The sequence below is a fragment of the Schistocerca cancellata genome, chromosome 2 (assembly GCF_023864275.1).
Source record: "Schistocerca cancellata isolate TAMUIC-IGC-003103 chromosome 2, iqSchCanc2.1, whole genome shotgun sequence".
Classification (NCBI taxonomy): Eukaryota; Metazoa; Arthropoda; class Insecta; order Orthoptera; family Acrididae; genus Schistocerca; species Schistocerca cancellata.
Genome location: NC_064627.1, coordinates 753,662,540 through 753,677,134, shown reverse-complemented (window position 1 = coordinate 753,677,134; position 14,595 = coordinate 753,662,540). Strand labels below are relative to the sequence as shown.

Genomic DNA, 14,595 nt, shown 5'->3' with positions numbered 1-14,595 from the left:
TCTCATTCATTCCATTATTTGCACGGCGGTGATATGATGGAACACTGTGCACTGTTTTTCTATGCGAACGTACGTTCCCCACAAATACACGTGGAATGGTACCAGTTTCCTAAGGTTCCCCAGAATCTCAAGAACACAAGGCTCTTGGTATGTGCTCTGTTGGTGAAGCGACGACAGAGATGTATGATGCACTCGCACTGTGTGAAATAATGGAGCTACTGATAGTCAGCAATGGAATTTATTCCAGTGGTACTTCCCGTCATTCCGTTCTGACGAAAATACATCATTACTTTTCTAACTATCCCAGTAAGATATGATTACCTGTGCGCTGTTCAACTACGTGGGAACCTTGCGACCGAGCTATTTAAATGCTGCACACCGTGTGGCATTCGCTCGCATGCGGACGGTGGGTGCTATTAACGTGTCTGGTTTACGACCAGTATGTATATGGTCCTACTGAACCCGGTAGTTAACATACGTAATACATCTACCGTGCGTTTATTATGCTTACTCTACGTTGACACGGCCATTGCTGACAAGCGTTTAACATGCCACCTTGAGCGCATCGTCATTTCAGTGTGATGTTTGCTGACATGAATAGCGGATTGTTTGCAGTTATCTTCCAATGTCAGCTTCTTTCCGTGCATTTCCTACAGTTCCCTCGTTTGTAGTTTTGGACTTTACATACCATTCGAAAATAGGTATGTAAATATGCAACTTTTTGTGGAAAAATAAACGACGAGAAGCAGAGGCGCAAATTTACACCATTAGTTACATTTATCCCAAAAAGGCGAAAAAAATTTCAATGAACAGCTTCGACCAGCTTCAAATTACGATTCTCGCGAAATGACAGCACATTGTGAAGGAAACAGAGAATCAACGGATAGATGGGTATCCTCCATGCAGGTAGACAATATGACGTTGCCTTGTGGATGTCGCATCTTCTAAACAGAAAAATGGAATAAGTAGTGAGCAGACACAACTAGGAATAAGAAGATAATAATTAAAAGACCATAGTAACGGAATAACACGCTTCAAAATACCTAAGAGATTACTAATGTTTAAAAATACAGGTACCCGCTTTGTCTCTCATAATTAATGACATTGACGATGGAGTACGCAGACTGACTTTCGTTGCCAAAGTCGTCAGTTGTTCCCGTTATACGCAGAGAAATTTTACCGGATCATAAAGAATATCCGTTTCCGAATGAGATCCGATACATTTTATGAAAATATTTAAGTAGTTCGCGGAAGAATGGCGCACGAGTTTAGTAAAGTTAGTCTGACGTTGTTAAAGTTGAAGAAACTGCAATCCCTGCAACGGAAAGAGGAAATCTCGGTAATTTCGCCTAGCCGCGTCATTACAACTTTCGCTTTCCTCGAGATTGCAGGCAGCTAACGTTAAGCTTCACCATTACGAAACAATACAAATGACAGAAACACGACAATTTCCGACGATTTGCGGTAAGAAACAACGTTATTATGACGGAAGTGAAAGCTGATGAACACCTTCGCTGTCTGTCTGCAAGAGATGTTCCGGGATGAGCCAATGTTTCAGTTATACACAACTACTCTCTAGGACACCGCTCCTTTATTTCTTGTGTCCCCCTTTGCTCTGGGTAGAAACTGCATCCTTAGCGGGAAACCAGTTACTGATACTTTGATGCGAGAGAGACACGGAAAATCTGCTTATTAAGTGAAGCTCCACGTTGACTGCACGTGGAACCTAGCAGGACATGTCCGTGCGGTTTTAGAATCTCTCAAATTAGTTTGACAGACTATTTCCTGTGTTGTTGTATCACACTAGACTGGCTTGTTACCAGACACTAGCATTCGTCACCAATATATTGTCTGCACAGGGAACTGAATTGCTATAACGATCTAAGTTATTTTTAGAGAAAAGCGAAGAACCTATATGACTCCTCGCTGTTCTCAGCATAAAGTAGTGATAAGAGTTGCACACCAAAATAAGTACCCGTGATTCGAAAAAGAAAAGAAACAGAAGGAAAAAGAATGAGAGGGAGGGGGGCAAACCCACATCTCTTTGTGGTGCCGTCGGCAAAACATCCAAGCCGTGGCACTTTGTGAGATAATTAATGACCTTCTAGAGATCAGAGTCGGATGCCGCCAAAGAATTAAATTTTTTCGGTCAGGAAGAGCTCTGGGTTATCGTTGTTTGACTCTTATAAAAAAAATCCCTTCAAATTGAAAATTCAAATTTTTTGCCTAAACTTAATTGACCTATCTAACTTAGAGAGGATATTAGTAGACTAATGAGCTAGTGGGGAAGAAATGTCTTATTTATCATTCCACAACAAGGTCATTACGAACGAGCAAAATCTTTGTCGAACTATGACGCAAGTAGATATCTGCAGTAGGTTTCCGAAAGCGCCAACTCAGTGGAGAGGCCTCGGGAAGCCACAAAATATCCACCCCTATCGAAGGAAAGAGTCCTGCATGTCCCCTTTCCGATGGGGAGGGGAGAGAGAGAGAGAGAGAGAGAGAGAGAGAGAGAGAGAGAGAGATATGATGATGTTTTTAGGCCTTGTGCTGGCCGCTGGAGTGACATTTGAACGAGAGATTATTATGGCCGCATGCACACTGCCAACACACACTCGACGCACCAATGGAGGTCGCCTAGACTAAATGCGTCACGGTACACATTGGTGAACATCGACAAAGCGTACGAGAACGTCAAAAACAGCACGAGGCGATGCATCCTACTTCCAATAAATAAGGTCACCGTTTAGACAGTTGGGATTGTGCAGGATGCTTACATGTGATATAGAGGTGGTCCGTGAGACGTCTGCCATAGTCTCTTGCCGGAAACGATAATTTTCATCCATTCGTTCGCCTACAGCATTTCGCAGACGACCTGCATTTTCAGCCAAGCAACCCATCACCCACTTGCTTCCGAATTACGTCAGAATTATTTGAAGAACACTGTTTGGTCATATAAGTGCTTATGTGGTCACCCAGATTACCCGATCTCAGTTTCATTGACCACATCTGGGACTCTATCGAACGAGGTGTGCACATCTTGCACACAGCTGTAACCGATATTCCTGAGTCCTCTGCTGTGGCCGAGCGGTTCTAGGCCCTTCAGTCCGGAACCGCGCTGCGCTCTACCGTCGCAGGTTCCAATCCTGCCTCGGCCATGGATGTGTGTGCTGTTCTTAGGTTAGTTAGGTTTAAGTAGTTCTAAGTGTCGGGGACTGATGACCTCAGTTTATAAGTCTCTTGTTGTAAGTCTCTTAGTTGTACTAAGGGTGGAATTCGAAGCCGGGTTTCCAGATCACACGGCAGAGGGGCTAAGAACTACGCATAGCGGTAGAGTCTGCCGCAGCACATCTCCCCCTTCAATCCAAATTCCTATTTACGCCTCAACCCACTTGGTATTCCCTTTAAACCAACAGCACTGCACAGGCTATCCATCTGCATTGAAATTGCCCCTCACCATCGAACGAAACTGGAGATCCTGCCTGAGATCCAGGCACTGGTGCTTTAATCAAATGCAACTTTACACACATATACATCATAGATGTTTGAGATTTTGGGAAGATCTCTGAAACCATATAGTTCCAGTGGATAATTTAAGTGGCGATAATTTTCACTCGTGTATATTTAATATAAGCTTCCCTTCTCAGGCGGATTATTCTCCTCTGCGAGCAACTACCAAATGTGGTGGAGTAATTTGCACAATCGCAGCCACGCGGATTGGCCGTGCGGTTTGAGGCGCCACGTCACGGATTTTGCGGCCCCTCCCGCCGGATGTTCGAGTCCTTCCTCGGGCGTGGGCGTGTGTGCTGTTCTTAGCATAAGTTAGTTTAAGTAGTGTGTAAGTCTAGCGACCGATGACCTCAGCAGTTTGGTTCCTTAGGAATTCACACACATGTGAACTTTACCTTCTTTTTTTGCACTATCACATCTGTCATATATGTTGTTAAACTTCGCAGTACTGCTTTCTACAGTACTGTAAAGGCAGAGAAGGTACAGCTATCTTGCACACAGTTTGCTTTAAGCTGCTTACTGTGAGCGAGCCAAAGAATTCCACCACCTCCCGCTACGTCGACCTGGAACGGCGCTATACCTCGTCACGTGACCATGGTTAGTCCCCGCTACAGCCGGGTCTACGGTTGGCTTTGTCGAGCGATACCTAGAGTACATACGTTGGAGACAGACAGACGCAGTCACACTGCAATTACGCAACCCGACTCTCGTCCTCCAGTCCTGCCAAGAGCCTGTACCAGACGCCTCGCCCACCGCTCTCCTCTGAGCTGACCTTTCTCGCGATTTGTCCCGCTACCAGCACTCGATGCGACCTTTACGGAGCTAATTTGTGCCTGCGAGCTCACAATTAATCTCTCCTCACGTCGATGTAAAAAAGCTATCCTTTCACCAGCACTTTTCCACTACACTGAAGTCTGGTGCGGCATTTCGTTAGAGAAGACTTACGGGCTTGGGCTGCCGCACTGTTTAACTACTACACGCACCAAGTCAGGTAGCGTAGTGGTAGGAAACCGGATTCGTATTCGAGAAGTCCGTGGTTCAAATTCTCGTCTGGGCGTCCAGTTTGGGTTTCCGTTGTCTCTCTAACTCGGTTACGGCAAATGCATGGTTGGCTCCTTTCAGAGGGACACGACTGGTTTCCTTTCCCAGTCATCCCCAATGCGAACTTGGGCTCCATCCCTAATGATCTAGTGGTAGACGGGACATCAAGCCCTAGTCACCTTTCGCTAAACTTAATGCCAGTTTCTGTCTAATACTAGAAATCTTTGTAAAGTCTTCTACAGATTTGATAAATCACATTTTTATGTACACCACAACAAAGGTGCTAAAATCTTCATTATCGTCCAATTAGTTTCGACAATTTATTTTATGAGTCGTGTTCTTAACTAGGTGATGTCGTCCTATACTAAAGGCCTATTTACTTCGGCAATATTAACTATATGCTATATATTTTATTTTTTTTATTTTTATTTACTCGTCAAGTTCCTTAGGACCAAATTGAGGAGCAAATCCCCAAGGTCATGGAAACGTGTCAGTACATGATATTACAACATTAACGTAATAACAGATAAAATAAATGTTCATGAACCTTTAAAAAATCAGTCCATAAGTTTAAGTAAACGTTATCAGCAATACAATAAAAATCAGCTTAATTTTTCAAGGAACTCCTCGACAGATTAGAAGGAGTGACCCATGAGGAAATTCTTCAGTTTCGATTTGAAAGCGCGTGAATGACTGCTAAGATTTTTGAATTCGAGTGGCAAATTATTGAAAAATGGATGCAGCAGTATACTGCACACCTTTTTGCACAAGAGTTATAGAAGTCCGATCCAAATGCAGGTTTGATTTCTGCCGAGTATTAACCGAGTGAAAGGTGCTTATTCTTGAGAATACACTAATATTAGTAACAAGAAACGACAGTAAGGAATATACGTATTGAGAAGCCAATGTCAAAATATCCAGACTCGTGAACAGAGGTCGACAAGAGGTTCGTGAACTAACACCACTTACTGCCCGAACCGCCCGTGTCTGAGCCAAAAATATCCTTTTAGAATGAGAAGAGTTACCCCAAAATATAATACCATACGACAATAGCGAATGAAAATAATCAAAGTAGACTAATTTTCGTGTCGAACGATCACTCACCTCTGATACCGTTCGAATAGTAAAAATGGCAGTATTAAGCCTTTGAACAAGATCCTGAACGTGGGCTTTCCACGACAGCTTACTATCTATCTGAACACCTAGAAATTTGAAATTTTCAGTTTCACTAGTCATATGCCCATTCTGTGAAATTAAAACTTCTGGTTTTGTTGAATTGTGTGTTAGAAACTGTAAAAACTGAGTCTTACTGTGATTTAGCGTTAGTTTATTTTCTACAAGCCATAAACTGAGGTCATGTACTGCACTATTTGAAACCGAGCCAATGTTGCACACAACATCCTTTACTACCATGTACCAACTACTAAACGAAAGACGGTACATGTATCTCTACACCTGAAATAAGATCTCTACTCAAATTTCGCGCCAGTCGCGTAAGAGAGGCGCTAGCTGCGCCACAATTAGGATGCAGATCAGGTTTGCTTTATATACACGCTGTAACGTTCGTGGGCTTGTTACTTACCTTTGGGACTGGACGTGGTGAGTTGATGTTAGTCAAGTATGCCTTTACGGCGACAAAGACGACATTATCAATACATCACTGGGTTTGAACGAGGTCGTGTAATAGGGCTACGACAAGCTGGATGTTGCTTCAGCGATATTGCAGGAAGACCTGGCACGAATGTAGCCACTGTACATGATTACTGGCAGCGGTGCTCACGAGAATGTCAGGTCGCAAGAAGACCGGGCTCCGGACAGTCACGTGGTGCTGCCGAGAGGGAGGACCAACGTGTTCAGCATATGACTGGCGCATCGTACTGCATCTGCAGCAGTAATACGAACGACAGTTGATACCACAGTGACAACGAACTGTCAAAAGTCGGTTACTTGAAGGGCAGCTCCGAGCCAGACACCCTGCAACTTACATTTCGATGACCCCAAACCATGACCATTTGTGACTTCAGCGGTGTCAAGCGAGAGCTCATTGAAGGTCTGTTGAGTTTTCTGATGAAAGTTAGTTCTACCTCGGTGTCAGTGATAGCCGTCGAGGGGGAGGCCAATTAACAGCCTGCAACCAACCTGTGTGCTTGCTAGACACACTGGACCTTCACCTGGAGTTGCGGCTTGGGGTGCGATTTCGTATGGCAGCAGGAGCACTCCCGTGGATATCCCACGCAACATGACTGCAAATTTGCACGTCAATCTAGTGATTCGACCTGTTATGCTACCATTCATGAACAGCATTCCAGGAGGTATTTTTCAACAGGATAACGCTGGACCACATAATGCTGTCGGAACCCACTACGCTCTACAGGTGCTGACATGTTGCCGTGGCTTCTTTGATCCGCAGTGGAGCACATTTGGGATATCATCAGACGACAGCTCCAGCGTCATCCGCGAACAGCATTCATCGTGCCTGTACTGACTGACCAAGTGCAGCAGACATGGAACTCCATCCCACAAACTGACATCCGGTCCCTGTACAACACAATGCATGTGCGTTTGCATTCCTGCATTCAACATTCTGGAGGTTACACAGGTTATTATTGTAACAGCATTTCAAATTTGCAATGGTTTATCTCGCGCTTACATTACGCTGTGATCTTGCAATGTTAATCTCTTACATGTTACCTATATGAATGTATTCCCGAAAATTCATTACTCTACATTAATTATTTTTTGGTGTTGCGATTTTGTTTCCGTCAGCGTATTTTAAATTAACTAGCATTTGTTAGGTGTCATTAAAAAATGGCTCTGAGCACTGTGGGACTTAACTTCTGAGGTCATCAGTCCCCTAGAACTTAGAACTACTTAAACCTAGCTAACCTAAGGACATCACACACATCCATGCCCGAGGCAGGATTCGAACCTGCGACCGTAGCAGTCGCGCGGTTCCAGACTGTAGCGCCTAGAACCGCTCGGCCATTCCGGCCGGCATGTCATTTTTAAACTCAACAGTTTGCCAGAAGATGACAAATCGTCGAATCTAGTTACAGCATAACAAATAATTTAACATCTTTGTGGTGGTGTGTATTGGCTCATTAGTTAGCCTAAAATCTATTTGTGTTCTTATTATTTTCGTGGATCGGGTCTAAACTGTACTGACGTTGTGTAAAAAATATCTATTAAATTCTAGAGTGTTCCTCTTGCCAGATTTGATACAGTGTTAGTCATTTGAACTCCTCGACAAGTGTCATTCACCGCCACCGCATTAGCTGCCGCATTGGTCAACATATTGACGTCGTGTTCAGGAGTGGTGTCGGTGAATCTCCACAGGGCAATACAGGAATACACAAACGTTTGCGAAAATTGAAACACGCTGGAATACGAAAAACCTGAAGACTGCATAGAGATCGTATACACGATAGCTCTTTCGTCTGCCGCGAGGGTCAATGTTATGATGGCCGAACTCATTAAAGAACCGTGACTGCTCAGCCGAAACGTAAAACCAAGTGCCATTATGCTTCGTGACATCAAAGGACGCAATACAAAATTCAAATATGCAAAATGATCAGTCTGTAGATAATGAGTTTGATGTACCGTAACATGTAAATGTGTGCAGGTCATGTTGCTGTAACAGTGATACGTAATATGCCAACAGTAAGAGATGACTGCTTTTCAGTCAGCACGGCCATAACAGACTGTATAGATTCTGCCTCCACACTTTCTTTACAAGAAGGTTGATCGTAAACAGCTATTACAAATTGGGAGGCGCAAAGATGCATGAAGTGATTTTTCCATGTTCCGGTTGCTGACTGGAAAGGAAGAACAGTGAAAGCTGTAGATAACAAATGAGTTGTTAAGTGGACAATGGTACTTGCCGATGTTGTTCTGACAATTCTGTGTACAACAAACCAGGTAATAGGCTTGGGAGATCTGTGTCAGAGTGGCAGAGATCTGGAGCTAAGGGAATCTGGGTAGCATTCCTCAGAACAGGCTTCTTTCCAAGTGCAGCTTCAAGCTGCTCCTGCGTTGCTACACGCGGTAATTCGCATTGCAACTACAAACTTTCTCATTTGGCGTTGATAATTATAGCCTAGATTGGATTCTCGCCGAAAGCTTATTAATCCAGCCGCTCAGGAAGCATTTTTCACTTAGTTTCATGAATTAAAAAGCTTGGCGACTGCTCTCTCAAAGCCTTGGATCCCAAACGCATCTATTACTAGAGCGCATCACGTCTAAAACCACTGGGCTTCTTTTTACGGTGAGGTATTATTAGTGCAGCTGTTGACGTTTTCCCGATACTACAATAAAACACATTTAACAATCATGCTAGATATGTGCACAAGGTAGAGTTTTATAATCAACTAGTTTGTCAATAGTCGGCATTTGGTAAGTCCACGATTGCACGGTGTCCGCAGCTCGTGGTCGTGCGGTAGCGTTCTCGCTTCCCGCGCCGGGTTCCCGGGTTCGATTCCCGGCGGTGTCAGGGATTTTCTCTGCCTCGTGATGACTGGGTGTTGTGTGATGTACTTAGATTAGTTAGGTTTAAGTAGTTCTAAGTTCTAGGGGACTGATGACCATAACTGTTAAGTTCCATAGCGCTCAGAGCCATTTGAACCATTTTGAAATGAACCGTTACAAAACATTCTCGTGTAAACATCAGTCCAGCTTCCAAAGTAACAGCACCTCGTACTAGGTTTCTCTTCTTCCACAGGATGACAACAGCGTTGACGAAAAGACTCTGTAACTTCAGTATAGCCTTATTTTAAAGATGTTTTTGTAATGCCATTTAGCCTGAAGATGAGGTTTACCTCGAAACATGTCGCTAAATAAATAAGTAATATAATAGTTGATACAGTTTGTGACTGGTAACGGTAATTTAAAAAAAATCTTTACATATTTCAAAATGGTTATTCCTTTTTCAGCGATAAAGAGCTAGTTCACTCCACTGACTGCTTCGCTGAAATCGACTGTATTTCTCCATGAGCAGTTGGCCGTCAGATTATGCGGCACGGGAAAACAGGTGACTCGCATCAGCGTTTTCACAATCTCTGCCTCGTTTGCGATAAGCATTGTCTTGTCCACTGATTGCAACTTTCACTGCTATGCTTTGTTCCCAATATGGAATTACTAAGGTTTTTTCCCCACAGAATTACATTTACACATAGTTCAGGGTGTTATATATTAACAAACATTAGACTGGTCTAAAGACGCAAGATACACTTCCCAGCGTATACATGCCCGTGTTACGTTGTGACAACTGTTTGTGCCTATGGCGATAATGAGACTGTGTGGTCCTGACGAATTTTCGACGCAACTCCACAAATTATGTTCTCGGGACTTTGTTATCCAGCAGGTGCCGCGAGAAAATTATGTATTTACAATGCGAAAACTTACGACGTTCGCATTATTTTGCCTGTAGGTTGGATTGGACCCACACAGAGCAATTGAAAATTGTTGCTCTCAACTAGCCACCCAGGGAATTACCGGAGTAACTGTGGAGTCCGTTCTCCACGAGAAGTAAACCACAGGATGCAGACCACAGTACAAATTTTTACAACTACGCGCGTATTGTCTTTCGCATCATCCTACAACCACTGATACAGTGCATCAAACATCCCTTGTACACTCTGAGTTAAATTTTATAAGTAGCTATCCGCTGCACATATTAGCTGTTAATACATAGTTACCTTATTACGTCAAATCAAAGGTCTGAGTAATGTTGCATGATCCAATAAACGGCACCGTGGAAAAATTTTAATCGCGTGTTTCCCCGCCAGACTTGTGAGCTGGAGCCGTAGTGACAGAGGTTTGGCATTTCAATTAGTTAAATGATGAAGGAAGGAAGGAAAAAAAAGTTATTCTCACAAAAGTTATTCTCACCTACCGCTCGGAGTACATCACTTTTTATTCACAGCTATCAGCATACCGTGTCCTCCTTGAATACCGTTTATATTCAGGACAGTTACACCAAAAGAAATCCTTTCTCTTGCCATGGCTTCTAACTAAGCAGGAAAGCTTTTGCCGCTTTACTGGCATGCTGAACACGAGAACGCTTCCACTGAATGTGTGGCAAATTGTGTGCAAAGCCTTGTGGTCCTTTGTCACAAAGCAGACGCCCCGGGAAATTGCTGCACTAAACAGAATCTGCTTACTGTTTGCCTGATTCGAGACGGGTAAGAGTATCCGGCGGGAAAAAAAAAAGACGTTCAGTTTCTGGTTTTGAAATTATCGCTCCTGCATTCTGGGTCTTTCCGTAAGTTCTCATGTAGGCGACTTGAAGATCATGACGTTCACAGGGAGGATACTAATTATGCATATGTGAAGCAATCTGTATTTCGCAGACTTGTTATTTCTTTTGTGCACTATATAATCAAGTCCCCCTCCCCCCCAAGAGATGATTTTATAATTAATGCGCACGTACTATGAATATTTGTGTAATATCATATTCAATAGAAAAAGAAAAGAAGGAGTACAAGTTACGGCGTTAAAATTTAATAATTATCGTCGAACAATCGACTTCAGAAGTAATTCTGTAGACTCAAAACCGTTAGTTATCATGAGGAATATTTCTTTAAAAGAGCGGAATAAACCCCTGTAAAAATATAAAAACTGCTACAAATGGGGTAGAAATGGGTACCCGACATCCCACATTCAAATAGGTGGCGCTCTGACAGAGTACACCGTCCATCGCCCCACACGGCTTTTCAGAAGCGGTATGACGTTCTTTAGTCAAGCGCTTGTAATCCTCCAGTGTGGCAGTTTACTCGTGTGGAAACATTGACTGCGATATTCAAGATTCATCCTATACCTTGAACTACAACATTCTTATGCGATTTCCGATATGAGATCACCCCTGTGTCATGCACCGATTGTTATCCCACGTGCGAAGTCAAACAAGACATGCTTCCATTTTCACCCAACACCTGTCCATAACAGGCTACTCATATATTGTGACTACACTCGCCCAAACAAGATACATCCGCCAACGTTTCGATATCGTCTACGGCAGATCCTCAAGTAGGACAACTTTGCGCGCGCCTTTTGGCCACTCAGTTTAGTATGCACTGACGGAAAAAAACTCCGCACTAAAAAATAATTAATGTACAGTCATGAAATTTCGGGAATACATTTGTCTAGATAACATATTTTAGTGATTAACGTTGCAAGATCACAGATTAAGTGAGAGATAAGCCATTGCAAATATGAAATGCTGGTACATTAATAACGGGTGTAACTGTCAGAATGGTAAATGCAGGCTTGCAAACTTGCATGCATTGTGTTCTACGGGTGCCGCATGACAATTTGCGGGATGGAATTCCATGCCTGTTGCACTTCGTCATTCAAAACAGGGGCGGTTACTGCTGTTACAGGATGAGGCTGGAGTTGTCGTCCGATGATGTTCCATATGCTCGACTGGGGATAGATATGGTGATCAAGCAGCCCAAGGCAACATGTCGACACTTTGTAGAGAACAACAGCGGTATTTTGACGGGCGCTATTCTGTGTGAAAGCATCCCCTGGAATGGTAGCAAAAATGGCCGAATCACGTACAAATGTGTAGTTATGGTACATGGGATAACCACGAGAGAGCTCCAAGTGTCATACGAAATAGCACCCCAGATCATAACTCCACGTATTGCACATCCAGTGCGTGTAGCACGCAGATACGTTGGTTGCAGACCCTCAACCGACCTGCTGCTAACCAACACACGGCCATCGCTAGCACCGTGGCAGAACCGCCTTTCATCAGAAAACTCAACAGACTTAAACCCCGCCCTCCAATGAGCTCTCGCTTGACACCATTGAAGTCGAAAACAGGATACAGGTTTTGTGTCAGTGGAATGCATGCTACAGGGTGTCTGGCTCGGACCTACTCCTGAAGTAACTGTTTTTTAACAGTCTGTTGTGTAACTGTGGTGCCAACTGCTGCTGAAATTGTTACTACAGATGCAGTACGGTGCGCCAAAGCCATACGCCGAACACGATGATCTTCCTCTCGGTAGTGCCACGTGGCCGTCCGGAATCCTGTCTTCTTGCGACCGTTCATCCTCGTGACCACTGCTGCCAGCAATCATGTACAGTGGCTACAGTAGTGCCAAGTTTTTCTGTTGTATTGCAGAAGGAATATCTAGCTTCTCGTAGTCGTATTAAACGACCTCGTTCAAACTCAGTGATGTGTTGATAATGGCGTCTTTGTCGGCTTAAAAACATTCTTGACCAGCACCAACTCAGCTCGTCCAATTTCAAAAGTAACTAACGCTAACGACCGTTACGGCGTGTATTTAAAGCAAATCCGATTTGCACCCTCGTAGACACGCTATTAGCGCCACTTTTATACGACTGGCGCGAAATCTGAATAGAGAGCATCTTTCAGATGTAGAAACACACGACAACGAACTTTCGTTTCTATCGCACAACTACTTCGTGCTGTTGCGACTTTTTTTCGTCAGCATAGTAAGCAGTCCCGATTCTTTAAAGAATCTATCTCCCACGAAGAAAACAGCGAGAAAAAAAAAATTTAGGAAAGGATTCAAATTTTGTTTACAGTTTTTTGGCAGTCGCTAAGTGCTCCCATTATCAAACACTGGATGAGTATGATCTGGGTAATTTCCGCTCAGTTTCAAGGAAAAGCTAGGTTTTCAAGCATGACCCTGTTCATGGCGTATTTCGCGTACTGCTTGTCGTACAATGGTATGATTTTGCAGGTACATTCAATGGTATACATGGATACCATCAGCAAAATGTGTTATGGTTGTTCCATCGCAGGGTTTTAAAGCCTATATCGACATCTGTGTGTGTGTTTTGAACACATGTTTAGTGACTTGTCTCCTATTTCCAGTTGCTGACACGTTCTTCGTATCTATTTTTAAAATTTCTACAGGTTTGTCTAACAGGGTAGCGCACGAATTGTGTTACCATTTTCTTTTTAAATATAAACTTTATTGTCAATACAATCTGAAGGGAACATATACTACAATGAAGAGCCGCATGGAGATTTTTTCTAACTCAGCACATGCTCAATATGTCCATCATTTCGTTTCAAACGAACACTGAAGTTAGTGATTACCCTACGGCACATGTCCTCCGTCATTTCACTGCAAGGTTGAAGAATAAGTCTTCTGAGCTCCATTAAATCACGTGGAAGTTTCGGGAAAATTTTTTCCTTTAGGTACTCCCAAAGAAAAAAGTCACATGAATTGAGGCCTGGACTATTGGAGGGCCAATTTTGTCCGTCATTGAAGCGACCTGGAAACCTGAGTGAAATTATCCGCATTTCGAAATGCTCGTGTAAAAACTCCAACACAGTGTTTTGCAGTATGTGGCCTTGCTCCATCTTGCATGAACCACTGCGTGTTGAAGGGCAAGGCAGTAGCAAGAAGCTGTGGAATGAAGCTATTGCGAAGCATGCTCAAATAACGCTCGCTGTTCAGTTTCTTCAAAGCAAAAGGGTCAACGAAGTCCGTGACTGGAAATTGCTGCCCACGCTGTAATCCTCTGAGTATAATGTTGTCGTTCATGAAGCACTTGTGGGTTTTCAGTGGCCCAAAAGCGTACATTTTGTTTGTTAACCACAGCGTCTAAATGAAAATGGGCCTCGTCTGAAAACCAAACGTTGTTGAGAGTTACTTCCCTATCCTCTGCCCACTCAGCAAACAGTAGTCTCTGCCGCTTGTGTCCTTTAGTGAGCTTCTGTGCACAGGTCATGTTGTATGGGTACATATGGAGGTCACTTTTAAGAATGCGTTGAACGGAGCGTCTGGATATTCCCAGTTACACTGCTAGCTTTCTACACGATTTCCCGGGACTTCTCTGTACAGCAACTCGTACCGCTGCAATATTCTCCGGCGAACAAACAGGCTTAGGCCGAGGTCGCTTCGTTTCCAATACTGTTCCTTCCTGTACAAATTTATCGTACAACCTGTGGATGGTCTTCTTGCAAGGAACCCATCGTGTGTTAAACTGCTGTCGAAAACGGCTCTGAGTCACAACAAGGCTTTTCGTTTCACGAAAAAGTAACAATTGCTGATCGTTGCTGTG

The 14,595-nt window shown here is 43.5% G+C and overlaps 1 protein-coding gene across 1 annotated transcript in view; it reads right to left on the bottom strand.

The window, feature by feature from the left end:
• The window catches only part of LOC126162570 (protein singed), a 351,638-nt gene that overhangs the window by 138,986 nt on the left and 198,057 nt on the right, over window positions 1-14,595 (bottom strand). The window lies entirely within an intron of this gene.